This window comes from Vombatus ursinus, unplaced genomic scaffold (genome assembly GCF_900497805.2).
Source record: "Vombatus ursinus unplaced genomic scaffold, bare-nosed wombat genome assembly UNPS02009994.1, whole genome shotgun sequence".
NCBI lineage: Eukaryota > Metazoa > Chordata > Mammalia > Diprotodontia > Vombatidae > Vombatus > Vombatus ursinus.
Window position 1 is genome coordinate 2,052,482 of NW_020949772.1, and position 20,811 is coordinate 2,073,292.

The window sequence follows — 20,811 nt, forward strand, 5'->3', positions numbered from 1 at the left end:
TCTCTCTCTCTCTCTCTCTCTCTCTCTCTCTCTCTCTCTCTCTCTCTTTCTCTCTCTCTTCTCTCTCTCCTATTTATTTTTGCTACCATATTACACATTTGACTTATTGATCCAGCAATCCACTAAAGTTCCCAAGGTCCTTAATGTATACCCTGCTCCTCAACCACACCTCTTTCATCTTTCACATTGAAAGGTTTTTTTTTGTTTGTTTGTCTTATTTTGTTTTTAGACAAAGTATAAGCCTTTACTTTCAGTCCGATTAACTTCAGATTAAATCATTCAGTGTACTATTCTGCTGAGCTTTGTTGGGATCATGATTGTCAACCAAGCTGCCAGCTTTGAGTAATCTCCATATTTGTTCAAGATGCCATCTTTGCCTCCATCTCAATAATTATTAAAATGTTCAAGAATACAGGTGTAAGGACAGGTTCATGGGAGCTTTTCACTAGAGACCTTATTCCAAGGTGACATTGAACTTTTTTAATGACCATTTTTTTTTTGCCTCAAGTCATTCAACCAGTTTTGAATGTACTTAAAAGCACTTTGATCTAACTCACATCTTTCAATCTTTCCTATAATAATAGCATGAAGGGATTTTGTTCACTGCTTCATGTTCTTTCAAAGATTTCTGATTGAGGTTCAGCAATCACATCTGCCTGTTCTTTCAGTTAGCTGAGATGGATCTCAGTTGGGCCAGAGAATATCATTCTTCAATAGCAGCTAGGTGTGCTCTTTCTATCCCCTTATGTTGAATTTCACCTCCCTATTAGCTGTTTTTGTTCTGTCCTTTCCATTTCAAATATTATTCTCATTGGCAGAAAAATAAAAACCTTCAGAACCAAAATATGAGTTGAACAAGTCTGTATTTTCTCTTTCACCAATTATAATCCTGTCTGTCAAACATGACGACCCTATTCCTCCTTTGTTCCTCCTCTTTTCCCTAACGATTGTTAAAAATAATACAAAGAACTTTTTTTTCGGTACTGAGGTTTTCTTTTTTTCTTTTGTTTTTTTATGTTCATGCAAGAGATGCCTTGTCTAAGGAGAGCTTTCAGGGCTATATTTTTATCTTCTGGGTAAAGTGCTATTTTGTAATTGACAATCAATACACCTAGCAGGTTCTCTCACATATATTCCCCATCCCTCAATAACTTAAGTTACTAAGAGATACGTGGTTTGCTTTAGAAATCACTTGCAAAACTCTGACTTTCCCTTTGTTATATTTTCATTCAAAGGGCCCTTGACCATTCAGATGAAGATTTTATAGACAAGAGAAATAATAATATAGTTAACACTGCTATAGCAATTTCAGATTTTCATAGCATTCTTTTTCACTCCATACCCAGTTTGGCTTCTCACTCAATGGCTATCTTTCTTCACCATGTTCCAGAAGTCTTCTCAAACCAGAATATCCCTCCACCCCTGCAGCCCCATCTTCTGATTGGTCAGTTCCTCCCAATCCTCCTATATTTTAAGGAAGTAGTCAGGCCAGCCATGTTCACTCCTTTCCATTTCTCCTGGCTCTACTTCCAAGTCTCCAGACTTCTTCTTCCATCTATCTCTGTGAAGGTACCAACCCCATTCTGAGCTTTTTTTCCTTTTGTGTGTTATCTCTCTCCCCCCCCACACACACACAATTAGGTTATAGACTCCTTGAAGACAAGGACTATACATCTTTTTATTGTAATTGTATCCCCAGTACTTAGCACAGTGCCTCATTTATATTAATAAATACCTGTTGACTTGATATTGCATGTGTTATTTCATTTTGTCCTCACAATAAACCTATGAGGTAGGTGCTATTATTATCCATATATGATTGAGGCACAGAGAAGTTAATTGACATCCCCAAGGCAGCACAGCTACTAAACTTCTGTGACCAGATTTGAACTGCTAATCTTTTTGACTCCAAGTCCAGCTCTCTATCTGAGCCAACTAGCTTCTCCTGAAAGCAGGCATGGACTTTCAAAGCTGGCAAAGATACCCTCTTGTGCTACCTGTACCTAAGCAGGAACCTTCTCTTCAACATTTCCTAAAAGTGGTCCTCCGGCCTCCAACTAAGGAGAGAAGCACTTCTAACCACTACTGTACCACGTGGAACATCCCCCCACAGAGTGGCTACAGTGCTGTTCTGTGGAGCTGCATCTGGGATGGGGTGATTAACCCTGTAGAACACAATTTAAAAGATTCTGATATCACTGGGGGCAGCTAGGTGTCTCAGTGGATAGAATGCCAGGCCTGGAGTCAGGAAAACTCATCTTCCTGAGTTCAAATCTGCCCTCAGATACTGACTAGTTTTGTGACCCTAAGTGAATCACTTAACCCTGTTTGCCTCAGTATTCTCATCTGTAAAAATGAGCTGGAGAAGAAAATGGCAAGCCACTTCAGTATCTTTACCAAAAAAAAAAAAAACCCAAATGGGGTCAGGAAGAGTCAGACCAGAGTGAACAATAGCACTTTTAGTCCTTCACCAATATAGAAAGAATAGAGCTTAGCAGCCTCATTCTCAAGAACTGGGAGATGCTTTACTGTACTTGCTTCATCCTCGTACCTACTGCACCTAAGGTCAATTCCTTGGTTCCTTCCAACTAGCGATGATACTTTAGACTGTCTTGGAGTCTTTGCCCCCACCACACATTCCAAACTAATTAATTTATTGCATATATTTCATTCTATATGAATCAAGTGAAATTTGAATGTTTTCACTGGTTGCAGAAATTACTAACTATAATACTTTTGGTCTGTCCTCCAGGAAAGGAAAATACTAAAGGTAACCAAAAAAGAAAACCTCTCAGAAATTATTTTTGTACTTTATTCCCCACTATCTATCCTGGTCTGGTCACATCATATACTTCTGGTTTTGTTCCTTCTTACTATACTTGTTCCTTAGCTGGCCTGTGATTTGGGGTTCACATTGTACACTCTATAATAAAAAACCCTAAAACTAACAATTTGCATTTATATAGCACTTGCAATGTGCTAAGCACCATTATTAAGTGTTTATAATTATTATTTCTTTCATCCTCACAAGAAACCTGAGAGATAGGTGCTATTATTACCCCCATTTCAAAAATGAGGAAACTGAGGCAAACAGTGGTTAAGTGATATTCTCAGGGTCACTTAGTAAATGTATGAGACTGGATTTGAACTCAGATTTTCCTGATACTGGGACTGGCTTTCTATCCACTGTGCCGCCTAGCTGAAGGCAACAGGGGTCGTTCCTCGCTCCCTTTCAAGAGACAAGCCAAAAGTCAAGATGGTGGAGAAAAAGCAGGGACACACCTGAAATCTCCCAAATTCTTGTCTAAATAACTTTAAATAATGCCTCAAAATAAATTCTAGAGTGGTAGAATCCACAAAAAGGTGAGGTGAAACAATTTTCCAGGCCAAGACAACTTAGAAGGTTGGCAGGCAATGTCTATTGCACTGGGGTGAGAGAGGAGTGCTGTCCAACAGAGGCTTCACCAGGATAGCCTGGGCCCCAGAAAACAAGCAGCAGGCCTTGGGGGTAGTTTTTGGAGCTCTCAGCTTACAGATGGCAAGGATGTCAGACAACTGATTAGAAGGAGATTATAGTGGTCCGTTTGCAGGCACTGGGTATAGGAATCTGTTGCATTGCCCATACACGAGTCCAGGTTGAAATCTTGGCTTGTAGTCCCAGGGTGAGGTTAGCACTAGCACACCAGAACTTATGGCTACAGGGGAATGAGGATCCTGGTAACAGTTTCAGGATGAAGGAGAATGCTTATGATTACTCACAGGCCAGGAGAGCTCCCCTTAGCTCATACCACCTTGGAAGACCTCAAAACTTACAGACCCCCCCAGAACTCTCTCTGAGAGCAACAGTAAGAAAGGCCTAAAGCTTAGGATAGTTCTCCCTTCACCCTGGGAACAGAGCCCCACCTTAACACAGAGTTAAAATTCAAGAAATGGGCTGAAAAATGAGCAATAACAAAAAGAAGTTATTATGGTGATAGGGGAGATAAAAACATAAACTTAGAAGAAGACAACACAGCCAAAATGGCTATATCCAAAGCCTCAAATTAAAAAAAAAATGTGATTTGGTCTCAGATCCAAAAAAGAATTCCTGGAGGAGTTCAAGAAGAACTTAAAAACATAATAAAAGACAAAGAGGAAATATTGAGAAAATAAATGAGAGGGATGCAAGAAAATAATGAAAAAAAAAGAGTCAACAGCTTTGTAAAGGAGCAACATCAAAAATACTGGAGAAAGCAGCACCTTAAAAAACAGAATTGGCCAAATGGAAAAGGAGATACAAAAACTCACTGAAGAAAGTAATTCCTTAAAAATTAGATTTGGACAAGTGGAAACTAATGACTTTATCAGACAGCAAAAAATGGTAAATAAAATCAAAAGAATGGAAAAAAATAGAAGAAAATATGAAATATCTCATGGGAAAAACAATTGACTTGGAAAACAGATCCAGGTGAGATAATTTAAGAATTATTGGACTATAGTATTCCATTACATTCATATACCACACACACAAAAAAAATGTTAGACTACCTTAAAGCCATGATAAAAAAAAAAAAGGAGCCTGGACATCATCTTTCAAGAATTTATCAAGGAAAACTGCCATGGCATTCCATAATCCCAGGATAAAATAGAAATTGAAAGAATCCACCAATTACCTCCTGAAAGAGATCCCAAAATGAAAACTCCCAGGAATATTATAGCCAAATTCCAGAGCTCCCAGGAGAAAATATTGCAAGCAGCCAGAAAGAAGCAATTCAAATATCATGGAGCCACAGTCAGGATAGCACAAGATTTAGTAACTTCTATATTAAAGGATTGGAGGGTTTGTAATATAATATTCCAGAGGGCAAAAGAGCTAGGATTACAGCCAAGAAATCACTTACTCAGCAAAACTAAGTGTAATCTTTTCTTGGGGGGGGAAGAATGGATATTCAATGAAATAGAAGACTTTCAAGCATTCCTCATGAAAAGACTGAATAGAAATATTTGACTTTCAAATACAAGAATCAAGAGAAGCATTAAAAGGTAAACAGTAAAGAGAAATCATAAAGGATTCAATAATTTTAAACTGTTTACATTCCTACATAGGAAGTTATACTTGTAACTCTTAAGACATTTCTCGTTATTAGAGCACTTGGAAGGAGTACATATAGACAAAAGACATGAGTGTGAGTTGAATATGGTGGGGTGATATCTAAAAAAGGGGTGAAAAACTGGAATGCACTAGGATAATGGCAAAGGGAGAGGTAGAATGAGATAAATTATCTCACATAAAAGAAGTGCAAAAGAGCTTTTACAGTGGAGGGGAACATGAGGGAGGTGGCAGGGAGCATATGAACCTTACTTTCATCAAAATTGGTTCAAAGAAGGAATAACATATATACTCTTTTGGGTCTAGAAATACGTATTACCCTATAGAAAAGTAGGAGAGGAAAGAGATAAGAGAAAGGGCAGGGCAACTAATAGAACAGAGAACAGACTTGGGGAGGCAGTAGTCAGAGGCAAAACATTTTTTAGGATGATCAGGATAAAAGTAAAGAGACAATAGGATTAAGAGGGGGAAATATAAGATGGAGGGAAATACACAGTAATCAAAACTATGAAAAAAATTACATCAAGTTTCTCTGAAGAAGGCCTTATTTCTTAAATATATAAAGAATTGATTCAAATTTATAAAAATAAAAGCTATTTTCCAATTGATAAATGGTCAAAAGATATGAGCAAACACTTTTCAGATTAAGTAATCAAAGCTACCTATAATCATATGAAAAAATGTTATAAATCACTATTAATTACAAAATGTATATTTAAAAAAAAAACAACTTTGGTTGATTATTGTCCTTCATTCTTGAGGAGGACCAAAATGATATCACTGTGTTAGAATCAATTTACAGTGTGTCCAACTGTAGCTGATCAGACCAAATACAACCTCACAGTGCTTTCCCACATGTTGTACACAAATAGTCTATGTGAACATTTGGGGTAGATTCTTTAAATCTGCTCATCTAGTATTTGTTTGGAGCTACTTCAATTTTGCTTTGCTCATAAAGCACAGTGACTTTTTTGATGCGGGAACACCCTGCTGGATGGTCCTTTGCCAGCATCTCCCATGTCATATAATCAATTCCAAACATTTTTGAGGTACAATTCCACACCTTAGATTGGTTAATATGAAAGAAAAAAAAATGGTATAGGGATGGTAGAATGATCACAAAACCATATGTTAGCCCATTGATTCCAACCCCTTCTCCAAAACCTTCCATGAGAGCTAGTAAGGGAGATGGTTCAACATTAGAATTTCTCTTCTTCTTCTTTCTGTCTCTTGACAGAAACACAAAATCAGAGACATGTATTTATAAATGGAATTGATCTTTGAAGTTATCTTCTTCCTTTTATGGTTGAGGAAACTGAGGACCAGAGAAATCTAATTACTTTCCAAAGGTCACAAGGGAAGCAAGTAGCAGAAAAAAGGATGTTAACTCAAGTTCTCCTCTGGCTCTAATTCCTAGCATTCAGGACCATCTAATGCAATTCATATCTGACCCCAAATTCCACCTTCAATAACTTCAAAAAAGTGATGTCACTTACCCTTTCTTTGAAAAAATCTCTTCAAGGGAATGCCAGTACTCTCTACCCCTACATCATCTAGGGAGCCTATTCCACTTTTAGATAGTTCTAATTGTATATATACATATATGATCATATTACATGCATACACCTACACATATATGCATGTGTTTAGATATTCATGTATGTATGAATATACATATATGTACATATATTCTTAAATCAAACCTAAGCTGCCTTCCTGCAACTTTCAACCATTGTTCCTAGTTAAGCCCTTTTGGGCCAAGTAGATATTTCCAGCTCCTCTGAGTTTCTATAATTCAAATTCGCAGCCCATTCGTCTGACCCTCAGTATAAAATTATCAAGCATTTCTATAGGCTTCACAGTTTACAAGACACTTTACATGTGTTATCTTCTCTTAACTTTTCATCTATGCTTATTTGTAGACCATGAAGTTCCCTTAGGGTGAAGACCTGGTTTTATTCATTTCTGTGTCCATCTCAGGGTCTATAATGGAACTTTCTGCATAATAAATATTCATTCAGTGATTGATGGATGAATGAATGGTGAAATGGAAACAAGGCATGAAAGCCAAGGGGTAGAGCTATAGGTCTGGATAATCCAGAGACTGGATTCCTTGAATCACATAAAAATATCTACTGGATCATAATTTGAAAGATGGGAGGAATCTCAGATGTCATCTAGCCCAACTTTCTGGTTTTTACAGATGGGGAAACTGAGGCCCATAGAAGTTAAGTGACTTATCCCATGTCCTACAGTTGGTAAGTAGCAGAGTCCTCTGACTCCAATCCAGTTTTTTTTCCCAATAGAATATATTGTCATAATATATGTGTTTTATGTATGGTTTTAAATCAATGCAAAGAATCACTAGCTACTGTGTAGGTTTTTTTGTTGTTGAGCCATTTTCAGCTGTGTCTGACTCTTCGTAACCCCATTTAGGGTTTTCTTGGGAAAGCTAGTGGAGTGGTTTCCCATTTCCTTCTCCAGTTTATTTTACAGGTGAGGAAACTGAGTCAAACAGGGTTAAGTGACTTGCCTAGGGTCACACAACTAGTAAGTGTCTGAGATTGGTTTTGCACTCAGGAAATGAGTTTTCCTAATTCTAGGTCCAGTGATCTATCCACCATACCACTTAGCTAGTGTGTGTATGTGTGTGTGTATGTGTGTGTGTGTAAAACTTATAACTAATATATACTAGAGTACTTCCGCCCATTGTAAGACCTTGATAAATGTGGTCAGATATGTAATGGGCAGGAATTTCAATTTGGATTATATCACTCACCAATTCCCACTTGCTATGATTTAGTGAATACAACCAAAGAGTATTTGTTCAAAAAGGGTACTTTATCAAATCCTGGCACCAAAGTTGATTCTTTCTTATTTCAATTCAGTACATTAAATATTTATTAAAGTATCTACCCAAAGCAAATCCCTGTACTAGCCACTGAGCATACAAAGAAAATAAAATCTAGACGATCCCTGGCCTCAGGGAGTTTGAAATTTACACACAGATAAATGAATACAAAGTAATTTCAAATAAAGAACAAATTGACAGCAGGAGGGGACCAGGAAGGTCCTTATGTAAGAGGTGGCCCCTAAGTTATACTTTGTATTCCAGGCCCCAGTGAAGACTTACATCTTACGCCTAAAGTACATGTAAGCATGAGACAGAAACAAAGTCAGCTGCATCATTTTTCTCCCTGAGTAATTGCTGCACAAGGTATTTGCTTGTCCAATAAGGGTAAAATGCTCAGCTTGGGAAATAATGTTTGTGAGTGTTGGTTTTCAGGCTTTTTATCACCAGCTCAGTAACTTTCCTTCTCTTGGGTGATCTTTTACAGTCATTACACCCTTACCAGGCTGCTATATAAGTGGCAAAGCCAGCTGCTACCTGGAGTGGACTTCAGAGGGCTGGATTTATTTGCCTGAAAGATGTGCTGATGAGAGGAGAAGACACTTGCCAATATCCAGTTTCTCTGCTGAGTAATTCTATTTGGCAAACAGCATCTCTCCTTTTTCTTGGGTCTTGCTGCAGAGGTCTGGTGGAGCTAATGAAGGGAATCTGAGTATGAAGAATGAATTCATTTATCCTGAGAAAGGAGATGCCACAGAGAATTACTGGGTGCTACAGGACCCAGATCATATGCAGTAGAGTGGTTTGCAGATCCTGTAACCCATCAGGATAAGGACAGCTAACACAAAGAGGAATGAACTGCTTGAACTTTGAGAAGCCTCCAACTGTTTTAAAGATCTAACCAAAGGTGTCTTATCTGGTGCCATTTGCAGGAGTTTGCTGGAGCCAGTTCAAACAGGATTGGGAAAGCTGATTGTTAAATTCTCAGTAAGAACATTCACACCTTGGAAATTGGCAAATGCTACAAAGCATGACCTGATTTATCATTTTGTTGATTATCTAGACTTAAGAAAGTGATGGAGAAAATGTTAATGTAGATTAAATTAAAAAAAATGTTTTCTGTGTATACATTTTTTCTTTTGGAGAGCTGATGGTTAAACATTTATCAGCATGCCCCAGTATATGTGGATCATTTGAATCAACTGTTGATGGTTAGCTTGAAGACAGCTTACATATGTTTGAGGGATGTGATAGTTTTCTTTAGTATCTGAAGGACTGGCATTTACAAATGTTATCTCATAGACTCATAGATTAAGATACAGAAGGGCCTTTAGAGAGCATTAGCAGAATCCACTTATTTTCTTTGTTAGAATACCCAGGCCTAGAAAATTGCAGACTTACTCAGAATGAAATACGTAGAAGTAGTGACGAGGCTGACTTTTGCCCAGCAACAATGGGCATTTCTGAGGCTAACTTTTACTAGCAGCTATGAGGGCCTTTTCTAAATCTGCCCAGTAACAGGAAGCTCTGTCAGATAACAAAAGCCTTGCTTCCTTAGCCCACACTCTCTGTACATGATTAGCCCCCCATACTGGACCAAATGCTGGAAGCTAAGTTCCTTGTTTTGTGGTCACATCCTTGAATTGTATTCAGCACACTTGCTTCTCTTTCCTGACACTTTTTTCCCTATGATTAATTACTTCCCCATAGGTACTCTTGGCTAAGTGCCCAAAAGTTGTGTATAAAAACAAGCCCCTGTCCCTCTGTAAACTTCTAGTCCTTCTTCCAGGGCTAGCCTACTGCTTTTGCATCAGTAAAGCTCCCATTAGTTAAGAGAAAATCATCTAAGGGAATTCTTTCACATCTGAACTGTTCTCCCAAATCCAACCTCGATAGTAGCAGAGCCAGGATTCAAATCATATGCTGAGTGAGACTCCAACAATATTTCCCTTTCCACTGTACCAAACTCTGCTGATATTTCTACTTGGCTCCAGAGGGCAAACGAAAAGGCAAATGTATGCTGGGCAATTGGAGTTACTCCAAAAGTGACTATCTTGGAAATACTGTCAATTGCCTGAGGTCTTCCAAAGAAGGATTATTACTTGCCGTGCATGATTGAAGAGAGATTCCTTTTCAGGTATGGGTTGGAGTGGATGACCTCTGGGGTCCCTCCCACATGTAAGATTCTATGATCATGTCAAGCCTCTTACCTCTTCAGCCATATTTAATACTACATCTCCTCACATAATCTTACTCTAGCAAACTGAACAACTCTCTGCCCCACCATTCCTTACTTATCTCCGTCTATTTTCTCATGCGATTCCCAGTGTCATCACTATTCACCATTCTCTCTTACCCTGTCTATAGAATTCTATCCATCTTTCAGAACTTAGTGCATCTGTCATTGGTTGAAGGAAATGGAGTTGTTGAGCCTGGAGAAGAGATGTCTTGGTAATACAGGTGGGTATTGCTAGCCAGCTCCAAGAATTTGGAGAGCTCACCTGTGGAAGAAAGATTCAATGTATCCTTATTGGGCCAAACCAAACAAAACCTGCAAGTTGTTTAAAGTCTATTTAGCCTGGAGAAGAAAAAACACTAAGAAGGGTTACAGGGGTAGGGGACAGGCCACATGTGGCCTGGAGGCAGCAAGTTCCCCACCCCTGGAGGAAATGTATTCAAGTACTTGAAAGTCTCTTGTAAGGAAATTTTGGCCTCCCCAGAAAGCAGAATCAGGAACTGTGAATGGGAATTTAGATTTGAAGTCTGGAAAAACAAAACAAACAAAAAAAAAACAACAGCAAAAGCTGGATGGACGATCTTTTTGGGGGTATGATCTCTGAGGTCATTTCTAACCTATAGATTCTATGGCCTTTGGGATAGAGAATGTATTTATTCCACTATTCCCATTATTATTATTAATTTAAATATTATACTGTAATATCAATAGCTAACATTTATATAACGTTTTAAGGCTTCCAGAGCACTTTACAAATATTATCTCTCTAACAACCCTGAGAGGCAGATGCTATTATTATCTCCATTTTATAATAATAATAACTTTTATATAGTGCTTACTACATGTCAGCCACTATACTAAGCACTTTTATAATTATTATATCATTCGATTCTCTCAACTACCCTGGAGGGTAGGTGCTATTTACATTTATTATATCATTGTTATTGATCCTCTCAACTATTTTGGTGGTTAGGTGCTATTTGTTATCACTATTTTCTAGATGATGAAACTGAGGCAAATAGAGGTTAAATGATTTGTCTAAGGTCTCACAATGAAGAAGTATCTGAGGCTGGATTTGAACTCATGTCTTTCTGACTCCAGGCCAGTCGCACTGTGCACTTTGGCGCTACCTAGCTGTCTCTGAATTTCAAACAGGTAGAGAATTTTTGTCTTCTCATTCTCATAATCATGTCAGGTTTGATTCTTTCATTTTTTTTTTGACAACAGTTTATTGAGTATCTACTATGGCCAAGGCCTTGAGGTCATTGCTAGGGATGCAAAAAAAAAAAAAATGCTGTGGTTGATCCTCTTATGGAGCATACAATTTAGTTGAGATTAGACAAGTTTGCAATAAATCGATCAGGAAGCAGTTTCCTCATCTGTAAAAAGGAGGGTTGGGGTGATGCAGTTTAGGGGTTCAGGGGTGCCAGGACCCCAAAATCACAACACACAAGTCCTGCCCGAAAGAATTTGACCCAAGCCTTCTTTCAGACAAAGACAAGGTTTTTTTAGAACATCTGTCATACTGAGCAGACTCTTAAGGAGTCTGAACATGGGTAAGCAGTGGCTAGATTATAAGAATCTAAGCATCTTAATGGAGACAAGATGGACCTTATATACAGAAAGCCTGTGGGAGGGACCTAGGAGTGGCCAGTAAATGGGGGTGAACAGAACTCCTGGGACCTGGACCTCCTGGCCAAAGGAGAATGGAGCCTAGCTAGGATTAAGGGTGGGAAATGGCCAAGGGCCATAGGGAGGTAAGACAAAGGAGGGGAGATTGGGTGTAGCCACAATGAAAGGCCAGTTGATGGGATTATAGCCTCAGGTGAACACTAGAGATTTGGCCGTGTGGGAAAGTCCAGGTTTTTTCCTTTCTGGGGCCCAGATCCCAACTCCATCATTCCCAAATAAGACCCAAATTCATTTGGTGTAAGGGGTGAAGGTCTCAGCTTCTGAAATTGCTTCCTGCTGGCAAGGGGCATAGAGCTGTCCCTGCCTCAGGGGGGTCCCAAAGAGGATGCTGACTGGAGCCAAGCACAGGCTTCATCCAGGCAACAATGGGAGACATTGACTGGTACTTGCTGTTTGCTATCAACGGTAGGTGAATAGGCTGTAGTCTGGAAGACACAAATCTGACAGAAAAGACTGCAGGGCCCAGATATAAAGGAGGGACTAGATTTAGTGCCCAACTATGACAGGATAAAACATCTTTAGCTCTGTTTGGATTCAGTTTTCCAACTATGCAGTATCAAATCCACCTCATAGCCAGACTCAGAAATAGCCAGGAGTAGGTGGCACAGCAGGGCATTCCCTATAGGACATTACCCTACAAGATGTTCCTGCTTCAGATTTTCTGCACCTCACCCCCAGTCTACACTCCATCAAGCTCTAGTGCCCTGAACAATAAATGAAGCTTTTTAGCAAATCCACTTCGGGAATCCTAAATGTAATCAGAACTCTTAAGACTGATTCCCCAGCAAGGACAAGATGTAATCATCCCCCACAGTGTCTATGGTTTCAGGCCAAGAAGGGGTGAGTACACCCATGGCCTTGAGCCTCATTGAACTAGGCTGGGGCAAATCTGAACAGTGTTTTACAGAATATGGAGACTGGGGGACAGCAATTACCTTGGCTATCTGATAGGACCTGCTTAGAAAATATGAGCTCCTCTGGGGGAAAATTTGATTGAGGAGAAATAAAAAGGGGAATGACTAGATCCTTTCCCTGCTGGATCCAACAAGCCAAGGTCATAGGATTTCAGTCTTGAAAAGGGCCCCAAGTAGCCCAACATCCTTACTTTATGCAGGAGGAAACTGAACTTAGGAAGACTATTCAAGGTCACACTGCTAGTAAATAACAAAGGTGGAATTTGAATTCAGATCTTCTAACTCTGAACAATAGTAACAAAAAAAAAACAACCTGATAATGGTAGCTAGAATTAATATAGAACTTTACGGCTTGTTAAATGCTTTGCATATGTTATCTTATTTAATCCTTACAAGAACCTTGGGAGGTAGGTGCTATTATAATTCTCATTTCACAGATAAGGAAATTGAGGAATACAGAGGTTAAGTGACTTGTACAGGATCACACAGCTAGAAAATGTCAGAGGCTGGATTTGAACTCAGATCTCCCCGGCTTTGAGTGTAGCAATCTATGCATTGTTCTACCTAGTTGCCTAGAGGAATTTTTTCATAAATGCTAAAAGCTAGTAGCTTCTTTATAAACATAATTTTTGCTAAAAGAAAAATGGTGTCTCTTATTTTTGTATTGCATTACATTTCACATTTATATTCAATTCCTAGTACGTTCTCTTTCCTTCTCCAGTCAGTCCTCATAACAAACAGCTAGAAAAAGAAATAAAAAAAAAAGAACTCAGTTCAGCAAAATTAACCAACATGTAACTGGATAAGATAGTATATCTAGTGTTCAATACTCATGGGCCCCCATCTCTACAAAGAAGGAAGGAACACATTATGTGAGCCAAGCTCGATCACTGTAATTACACAAGATTCAGTTTGAAGAGGTTTTTTTTTCATCGTTGTTCTTTTCATTAATCTTCTTATCATTGTTTATGTTTTACTATTTACTTCACTTTGTACCCATTCATTGAATTCTTCCCAGTCTTCTTCATTCTTCATATTTATCATTCCTTATGGTGTCATTTCCTTGGTATTAAACTACATTCATACATCACAATTTTTTGAGTTATCTTGTGGGCCATGGTCATCTACTTAGTTTCCTTTTGATTTTGTTTATTACTAATTAATTTATCAACAGGCATTTATTAATCTACTTTGGTATACCAGAAAATGTGCTTTGAACTGGGGTTATAAAGATAAAAGTGACACAGTCCTGTCCTCAAAGAGTTTATGTTCTTACATTGGTGCCCTGCACAATAAATGAAGTCTTTTAGCAAATCAACTTAGGGAACCTTAAATGTAATCAGAACTTCCAAGACTGATTCCTCAGCAGGGACAAGATATAATCATCCCCAGCAGTGTCTGAGGCACAGCATTGACATGTACACATGTAAATATAAAATACACTTGAAATAAGCAGTTTTGTGAGGGAGGGCACCAATAAAAAAGTGTCAGTGTGAATATTTTGGTATCTTTGGGATGTTTCTTCCTATCTTTGACCACCTTGGGGTATATATGTGTGTGTGTGTGTGTGTGTGTGTATAACATAATCTCCAGGTCAAGAGCTATGGACATTTTAGTCAATCTTAGCATAATTCCAAGTCGCTTTCTGGAATGGTTGGACAGCTTACCATTAGAAGGTGTCTTGACTTAATGAAGGCTTTTTAAATGGTAGGCAGTAGTGGTATTACTGAGTTGCTGGTTTGATCAATCATTGCTTACATTTCAGATATTTTTATCTTTCCAAAGCACTTCCATAGTTATTCTCTTATTTGATTATCGTAACAACCCTAGAGGATATGGTCTACAAATATGTAGACATACCTATATGTATATAAACATATGTGTTTATATGTATATACATACAGGTATGTGTATGTATATGTGCATATATGTATATAGTATATATTTGTGTGTGTATTTCTGTATGTGTGTGTAAGTGTGTGTGTGTGTGTGTGTGTGTGTAGTCAGTGTTAGTTGCAGATAGCCCTGGGCTTGGTGTCAGGATAATCATAATAGTTATCAATTATATAACTCTTCCAGGTGTGCAAAGTGGTTTCTACATCTCATTTGATCCTCACACTAACTCTGTGAGGTAGGTGCTATTATTATTTCCATTTTACAGATAAATAAATTGAGGCAGATAGTAGTTAGGTGACTTGCCCAGGTGTACACAGCTACCAAGTATTTGAGGCAAGATTTTGAATTCAACTCTTCCTGACTCCAAATCCAGCACTGGAAGCATTGTGCCACTTGGCCACCTGGTTTGATTCCTGTCTCTGGTGCTTATAACCTGTGCAAATCCCTTAGATTATCTTGCTTCCTCGACTATAAAATGAGAAGATTAGAAAAGGTGATTTACACAATCAAAGTGAAGTGAAAAGACCCAGCAGAAACATTTATACAATGATAACAATATTCTAAAGAAAAACAACTTTGATCACTGTAGTGACCAGCTGTAACAGCAGGGGGCTGATGATGTAACATAAATTCTCCCTCCTGAGAGAGGAGTGATGGATTCAAAGTGAAGAATAAGACTTATTTTTTTTTGGCCATGACCACTGTGGAAATTCGTTTTGTCTGACTGTGATATATGTTACAAGGATTATGTTGTTTATCTTTCTTTTTATTATGTTGAGAAGCATGGAGGAGCTGGAAAAATGCTGCTGCTTTCAACAGAAATAAAGAAGTTCGAAGGACAAATAGATTTTAGAAAAAAGATAATGAGTTCTGTTTTGGATATGCTGAATTTGAAACTGTAAAGAGATCTCCCCCGTCAGGCAGGTGATGATGCAAGACACTAAATGGCTATGAATCATGTAACAGCACAATTTCAAAGAATCAAAATTACAGGTGACCCTACAAGCATTGGAAAGATGCATCATGGGCATAAGTGGGCAGCAACTTATAACCAATGATGACTTGCTCACCAGAACTGGTGTAAAAGAATGAATCTGGGAAACGTACAGAAAAGCAGGTTATGCAGTACTATCCACAGAATGTTAAAATATCTTGAAGAAAGTCTTCTGCTTGTTGGAACACTCCTTAGTACAAGAAAGATTAGATTTGATCTGCTTGACCTTACTGGGAGCAAGATCTAGGAGGGATCAAAGTTGCCTACAGACATCGTTCAGCTCGATGAAAGGAAGAATTTCCTAAATATCCAAACTGTCCCAAATTGAAATGGGTGGTCATAGAAGAAAATGGATTTCAGCAGCTTGGATGTCTTTAGATGAAATTTGGGATAACCATTTGCTAGGGATGAGATAAATTTTCAAATGGCATCTTAGGTAGCTTCTATCTCTGAGATTCTGTGCTGTTGGGAATGACATAGTCAAGAACCATATTGGTGTGTGGGTGGGGAGTGGCCAGGTGGGGATGAGTTATAACCTGTGCCTCAGGAGGAACTATCCAAATGGATGAGATCACAGAGACATCAATGTATTCAGGAAAGCAAGCTTCTTGAGGGAAAGATCAGTTTTTTATTTTTGTAGCAGGTATTGAGCAAATACTCCTTGAATGACTAGCTGTGCAGCAAACTCTCCAGGGCTAATCTCTCAACTCCCTTGGGAGTGGTCCCCAAGGAGCAGCTGTTACTTTTCTCCTCAGGGTTCTAAGGGTAACTTGAGGCTTGTGGCTTTTAACACTATTGCTCGTTAAGCCCACATCCAGAATACTGTCCATTGATTGCCATTTAAACTTGATTTTTTAGAAAGGGTATTTATGAACATAATGTGAGAACAGCTAACATGAAATACACTCCCCTTCCAAACATCAGGTACAAAGTCTTCTACAGGTACACATAGGTCCATGGGAAGAGTTCAAAATTAGGGTGGTGGACAATGATGGCGAAGCACGCTTATGGGATTACATGCATGGTAAAGAGGTAACTTGCAACTCCTAGTTACTAGACATCTTAAGTTCTTAGACACTAGTCTTTTCTGGTGCAAACAACTCATGCTCCTTGAAGTTGTTTCCTTTCTCAGTAACTATCTTTCTGCATTCTTGATTGCTTTCAATGTGTTCTTAGAGTGACTCTCCCTACTTCTGGCTGTGTTGTTATTAAATGTCCAGTCTCTGATAATATGGTCAATGAGAGGAGTGGAAGAGTGTCACATTTTCTCTAAGTGAGGGGTTACTAGCATCACCTTCTTTAGTTCCCTTTCATATAGGTAGAAAGAAGAGTATGCTAGTAAATATTTAACAACCGGATCTCTTAAAAATGTACACATGACACACTTTTAAATTTAATCTGCATTATGAAAATTTTTCCCATCACTTTCTTAAGTCTAGACAATCAACAAAATGATAAATCATGCCATGATTCATAACATTTTCAGATTTCCAAGGTGCAAATGTTCATTGAAAATTTAACAATCAGCTCTCTAGCGTCAGTTCCATCTGACTCAACTACACCATGAGGTCTGCCTCCTCAAGATACTCTGAAGCCTGGAAGCTCCCAAAGATTTCATTGCTTTAATGACAGATCCCAGAATTTATAAAATTGGCTTGGTGTGTCATCCTTGCCTCCCAGGATTTGAATCTTTTCAAACAATTGTAAGATATTTCCTGTGTGGCTTTCCTTATAACCATCAAAGCATTTCACTCTTCCCAAATTGATTAAGGACTTGTTTGCTAAGCAACTTGGATTGATAGAGCGATTCAATTGAGAAGTCTGGGCCTTCTGTGTCTATATTAATTGGAGTTGTTATGAAAGCGCCTACAGTCACAAATGAAGGAATGAAGAATGAAGGAATGCATGACAATAAGCCATTCACTTACATAGAATGTAAGTGGATTACTTGCCTGAGGTTCCACAACTATTTAAGGGAAAAACTGAGGCTAAAGTAGTAGTCACAGACTTCTAAATGTTTAGAGAGATCTTAGAGACCATCAAATTCAACCCCTTTTCACAGATGAAGGAACCAAGGCTCAGAGAGGACAAGGAACCATTCTAGAGTCACATGACTAATTGGCGGAAGAGTTGGAAACCATTCCTTTGTGCTTCTCTGTTAGGATGGAGATCACTTAAGTCTTATTACTTGTCTGCCAGAGGCCTGTCCATGCTGATCTATATTTGGCCACTGGACTCAGATGATTCTGGAGGAGAGAGCAAGGCTGATGACCTTGTACCACTCTCCTTCACTTAAATCCAATTCACTTGTAAGTCATGGCATCATCTTCCTGATGTCATGGTTTTCTTTGAGAATGAAGGACAAACAACAACAACTTTGTCTGTTAGTGCCTTTGTTTTTTCCTAAGGGATTAAAGGTATCTGGATATTGTCTTGGAATCTCCATTATTTTTATTGACTTCATTCTTGAGGTATAAAGGCAGTGCAGGGGAGTAGAGAAATAGATGATGCTCCTTGGAGTCAGGAACATTTGAATTCAACTCCTGCTTTTGATAAATACTAGCTGATGGATGGTGGGAAAGTTCATGAGTTTCTCACTGACCTAAGAAACTTTATGTGACTCTAGCCCCAAGACTTGCCAGCCATTAGCTGTGTGACTATGTCACTTCTTTCTGAGTTACAGTTCCTTAAATGTAGTGGAAGGAGTTTCTACACTGGAAATTTCCTACTCCCATTAAATCATACCCAAACCAAAAACAACAATAAAAAAATCAACACTTATTGGTTGATGACAATGATGATGATGATGATGATGATGATGACAACAGTGATGATGATAACTTTTCCCCCTAAAGCTCAGGTCTGCTCCCATCACCAGCATACTCAATAAACTCCTGTGGATCAAATATAAAGTGCTGTTAGAAACAGAGACCCTTGCACCCCCTCAGCAGGGTTGGGGAGTTAGCCCACTGTTTTCCCAAATGCCGGGTGGAGTCTTGCTCTTAATCACAAAACTAAGTCCAGAGTGAAAGAAGAATAGTTTATTAAGGTTCTTGCAAGAATCGGGTGCACCCCCTGGTGGGAGAGACACATTGTATAGAAGTGAGAGCCAGCTTTCATACTTTTAGTATCAGCCTGCTCCTCTTATCAGAGCTAGGATAGGTCCAGCTCATCTGAGTTACACTCTTCCTGAACTGCCCATCCCATGTTCCTCCTTTTCATGTTAAGTCCTCCCAATTCATCTGTCCCATGTTCAAAAATGGTGGCTATCTCCGCCCTTGGGGTATGTCAGTTAATATTCAATAAGCTTATTAAGCAAGCAGTGGAGAAAAGCCTTTGCCCTATCCTTGACCCTGAGGGGTTGCAACGGTTTAGCCTCCAGGGCTCTTTCTTAAGGAGCTAGTTGTTTGCAGAATGTTTAGGGCATTTTCTGTTTGGTTGAGGGACTATCCACAAGATCTTGGAATTCCCTTGTTCTGCTGTGGAAGCCTAACTTCTAAATTTTTCCCACAGTGCTCTCCTTAGCACTTAAAGCTCTTCGCCAATATGCACCTTCTTACCTTTCCTGTTTTCTCCCACTTTACTCTCCTCCCAATAATCTACAATCCAGTCTCTCTGCTATTCCTCAAACATCATAATCCATCGGCCAACTCCACGCATTGGCTCTAGTTGCTTCCGCCATGACTGGGATGCTTTCTCTCCTTACCTCCTGAGTTCCTTCACACCCTTAGAATGTCTCTTTCACTTAAATCTCCTTGGTGAGAGACATAAAATTTTAAGATAGACAGAAAAATAAGAGACTATGATCAAATCTTTTCTGCAAGAGACCTTTCCTGTCTTCCTCCCCCCAAAGTGCTAGTGCCCTTCCTTATTATCTTCTATTTACACTGTATATAACTAGCAAATAAAGTTATTTACATGTTGTCTCTCCCATTGGAATGTAAACTCCTTGAGGGCAGAGACTGTGTTTCTGCATTTCTTTGTATTTCAAGGGTTTAGTACAGTGCCAGGCACAAAGAAGTAACTCAACAAATGCTCATTTTCTGACCAATTAGGCATGTGTTAGGCATTGTACTAGGTACTAGAGATACAAAGCAAAACCGAAAACAATCTCTGTCCTCAAGGAACTTAATGTTCTAATGGTGGAGGGAGATGACTATGTAATTGCTGTAATTCTTTTAACCCTTTCCCTATCAAGAATGGAAAAGTTCCAAAGGCAACTCCATAGAGAAATTACACTGATAATATGAGTCAGATCACAGTCTACTTTTTTAAGCAAGAGAATGTCTCTATCAATGGTTTTGCCAACAACTTTGTTTCAGAAGAGCCTATTAATATAATTCTCGTTCATTGCAGTTGCTATCTGGGGGACCTGAAAATTAGTTCCTGGCTGAAGCATATAGAATGTGCAGCCTTAACATGCAGGAAAACCTCTGAGATGGAGTTTTGCCCACAGTTGTCTTCATCTGCTCAAGTGACAAGTAGATCTGATTAAAATCTTTGTCGTCCAGAGAGCAATAGTATTTTCTGGAACCTCACTCCTCCTTGAGCCAATGGCTGCAATTTTGATTTATGACCCTATCTTCTGTGTGCTCGAGTTATAGTATTTTGCCACAAAGCTGACAACAGCCCATTGAGAGACTTTTTTTTTTAATACATTTTCTTTTCTATCCATTCTAAAAATGCCTACGTTGTTTTCCTGTGTAGCTCTTTTTGGTATTGAGATCTCAGCCAGTGTTCCCTATTTATAAATCATTTTTATTTCCCTCTGTTCAGACACTAGCTTGTGGTGGTAAAACTTCAGGACAGATGCTTGAGATAACTCTACAATAATGATGGTGATGGTGATTGTCAGATGACTCAGTGCTTTAAGCTTTCTAAAGCACTGTACATATATATTTCATTCAATCTTCCCAACAACTTGGCGAGGTAGGGGTTATAATTAAACCTACTTTACGGATTTGGAAACTGAGACTCAGAATTTAATTGACATACCCAAGGTCACACAGCTAGTAAGGATCAGAAGCAGGATTTGAACTCAGGTCTTTTAGATTCTTTGTGCAACAACCTATTTACTCTGCCACCTAGATGTCTATATCCTCAAACAATAATAATAATAATAATAATAATACTCTCAAT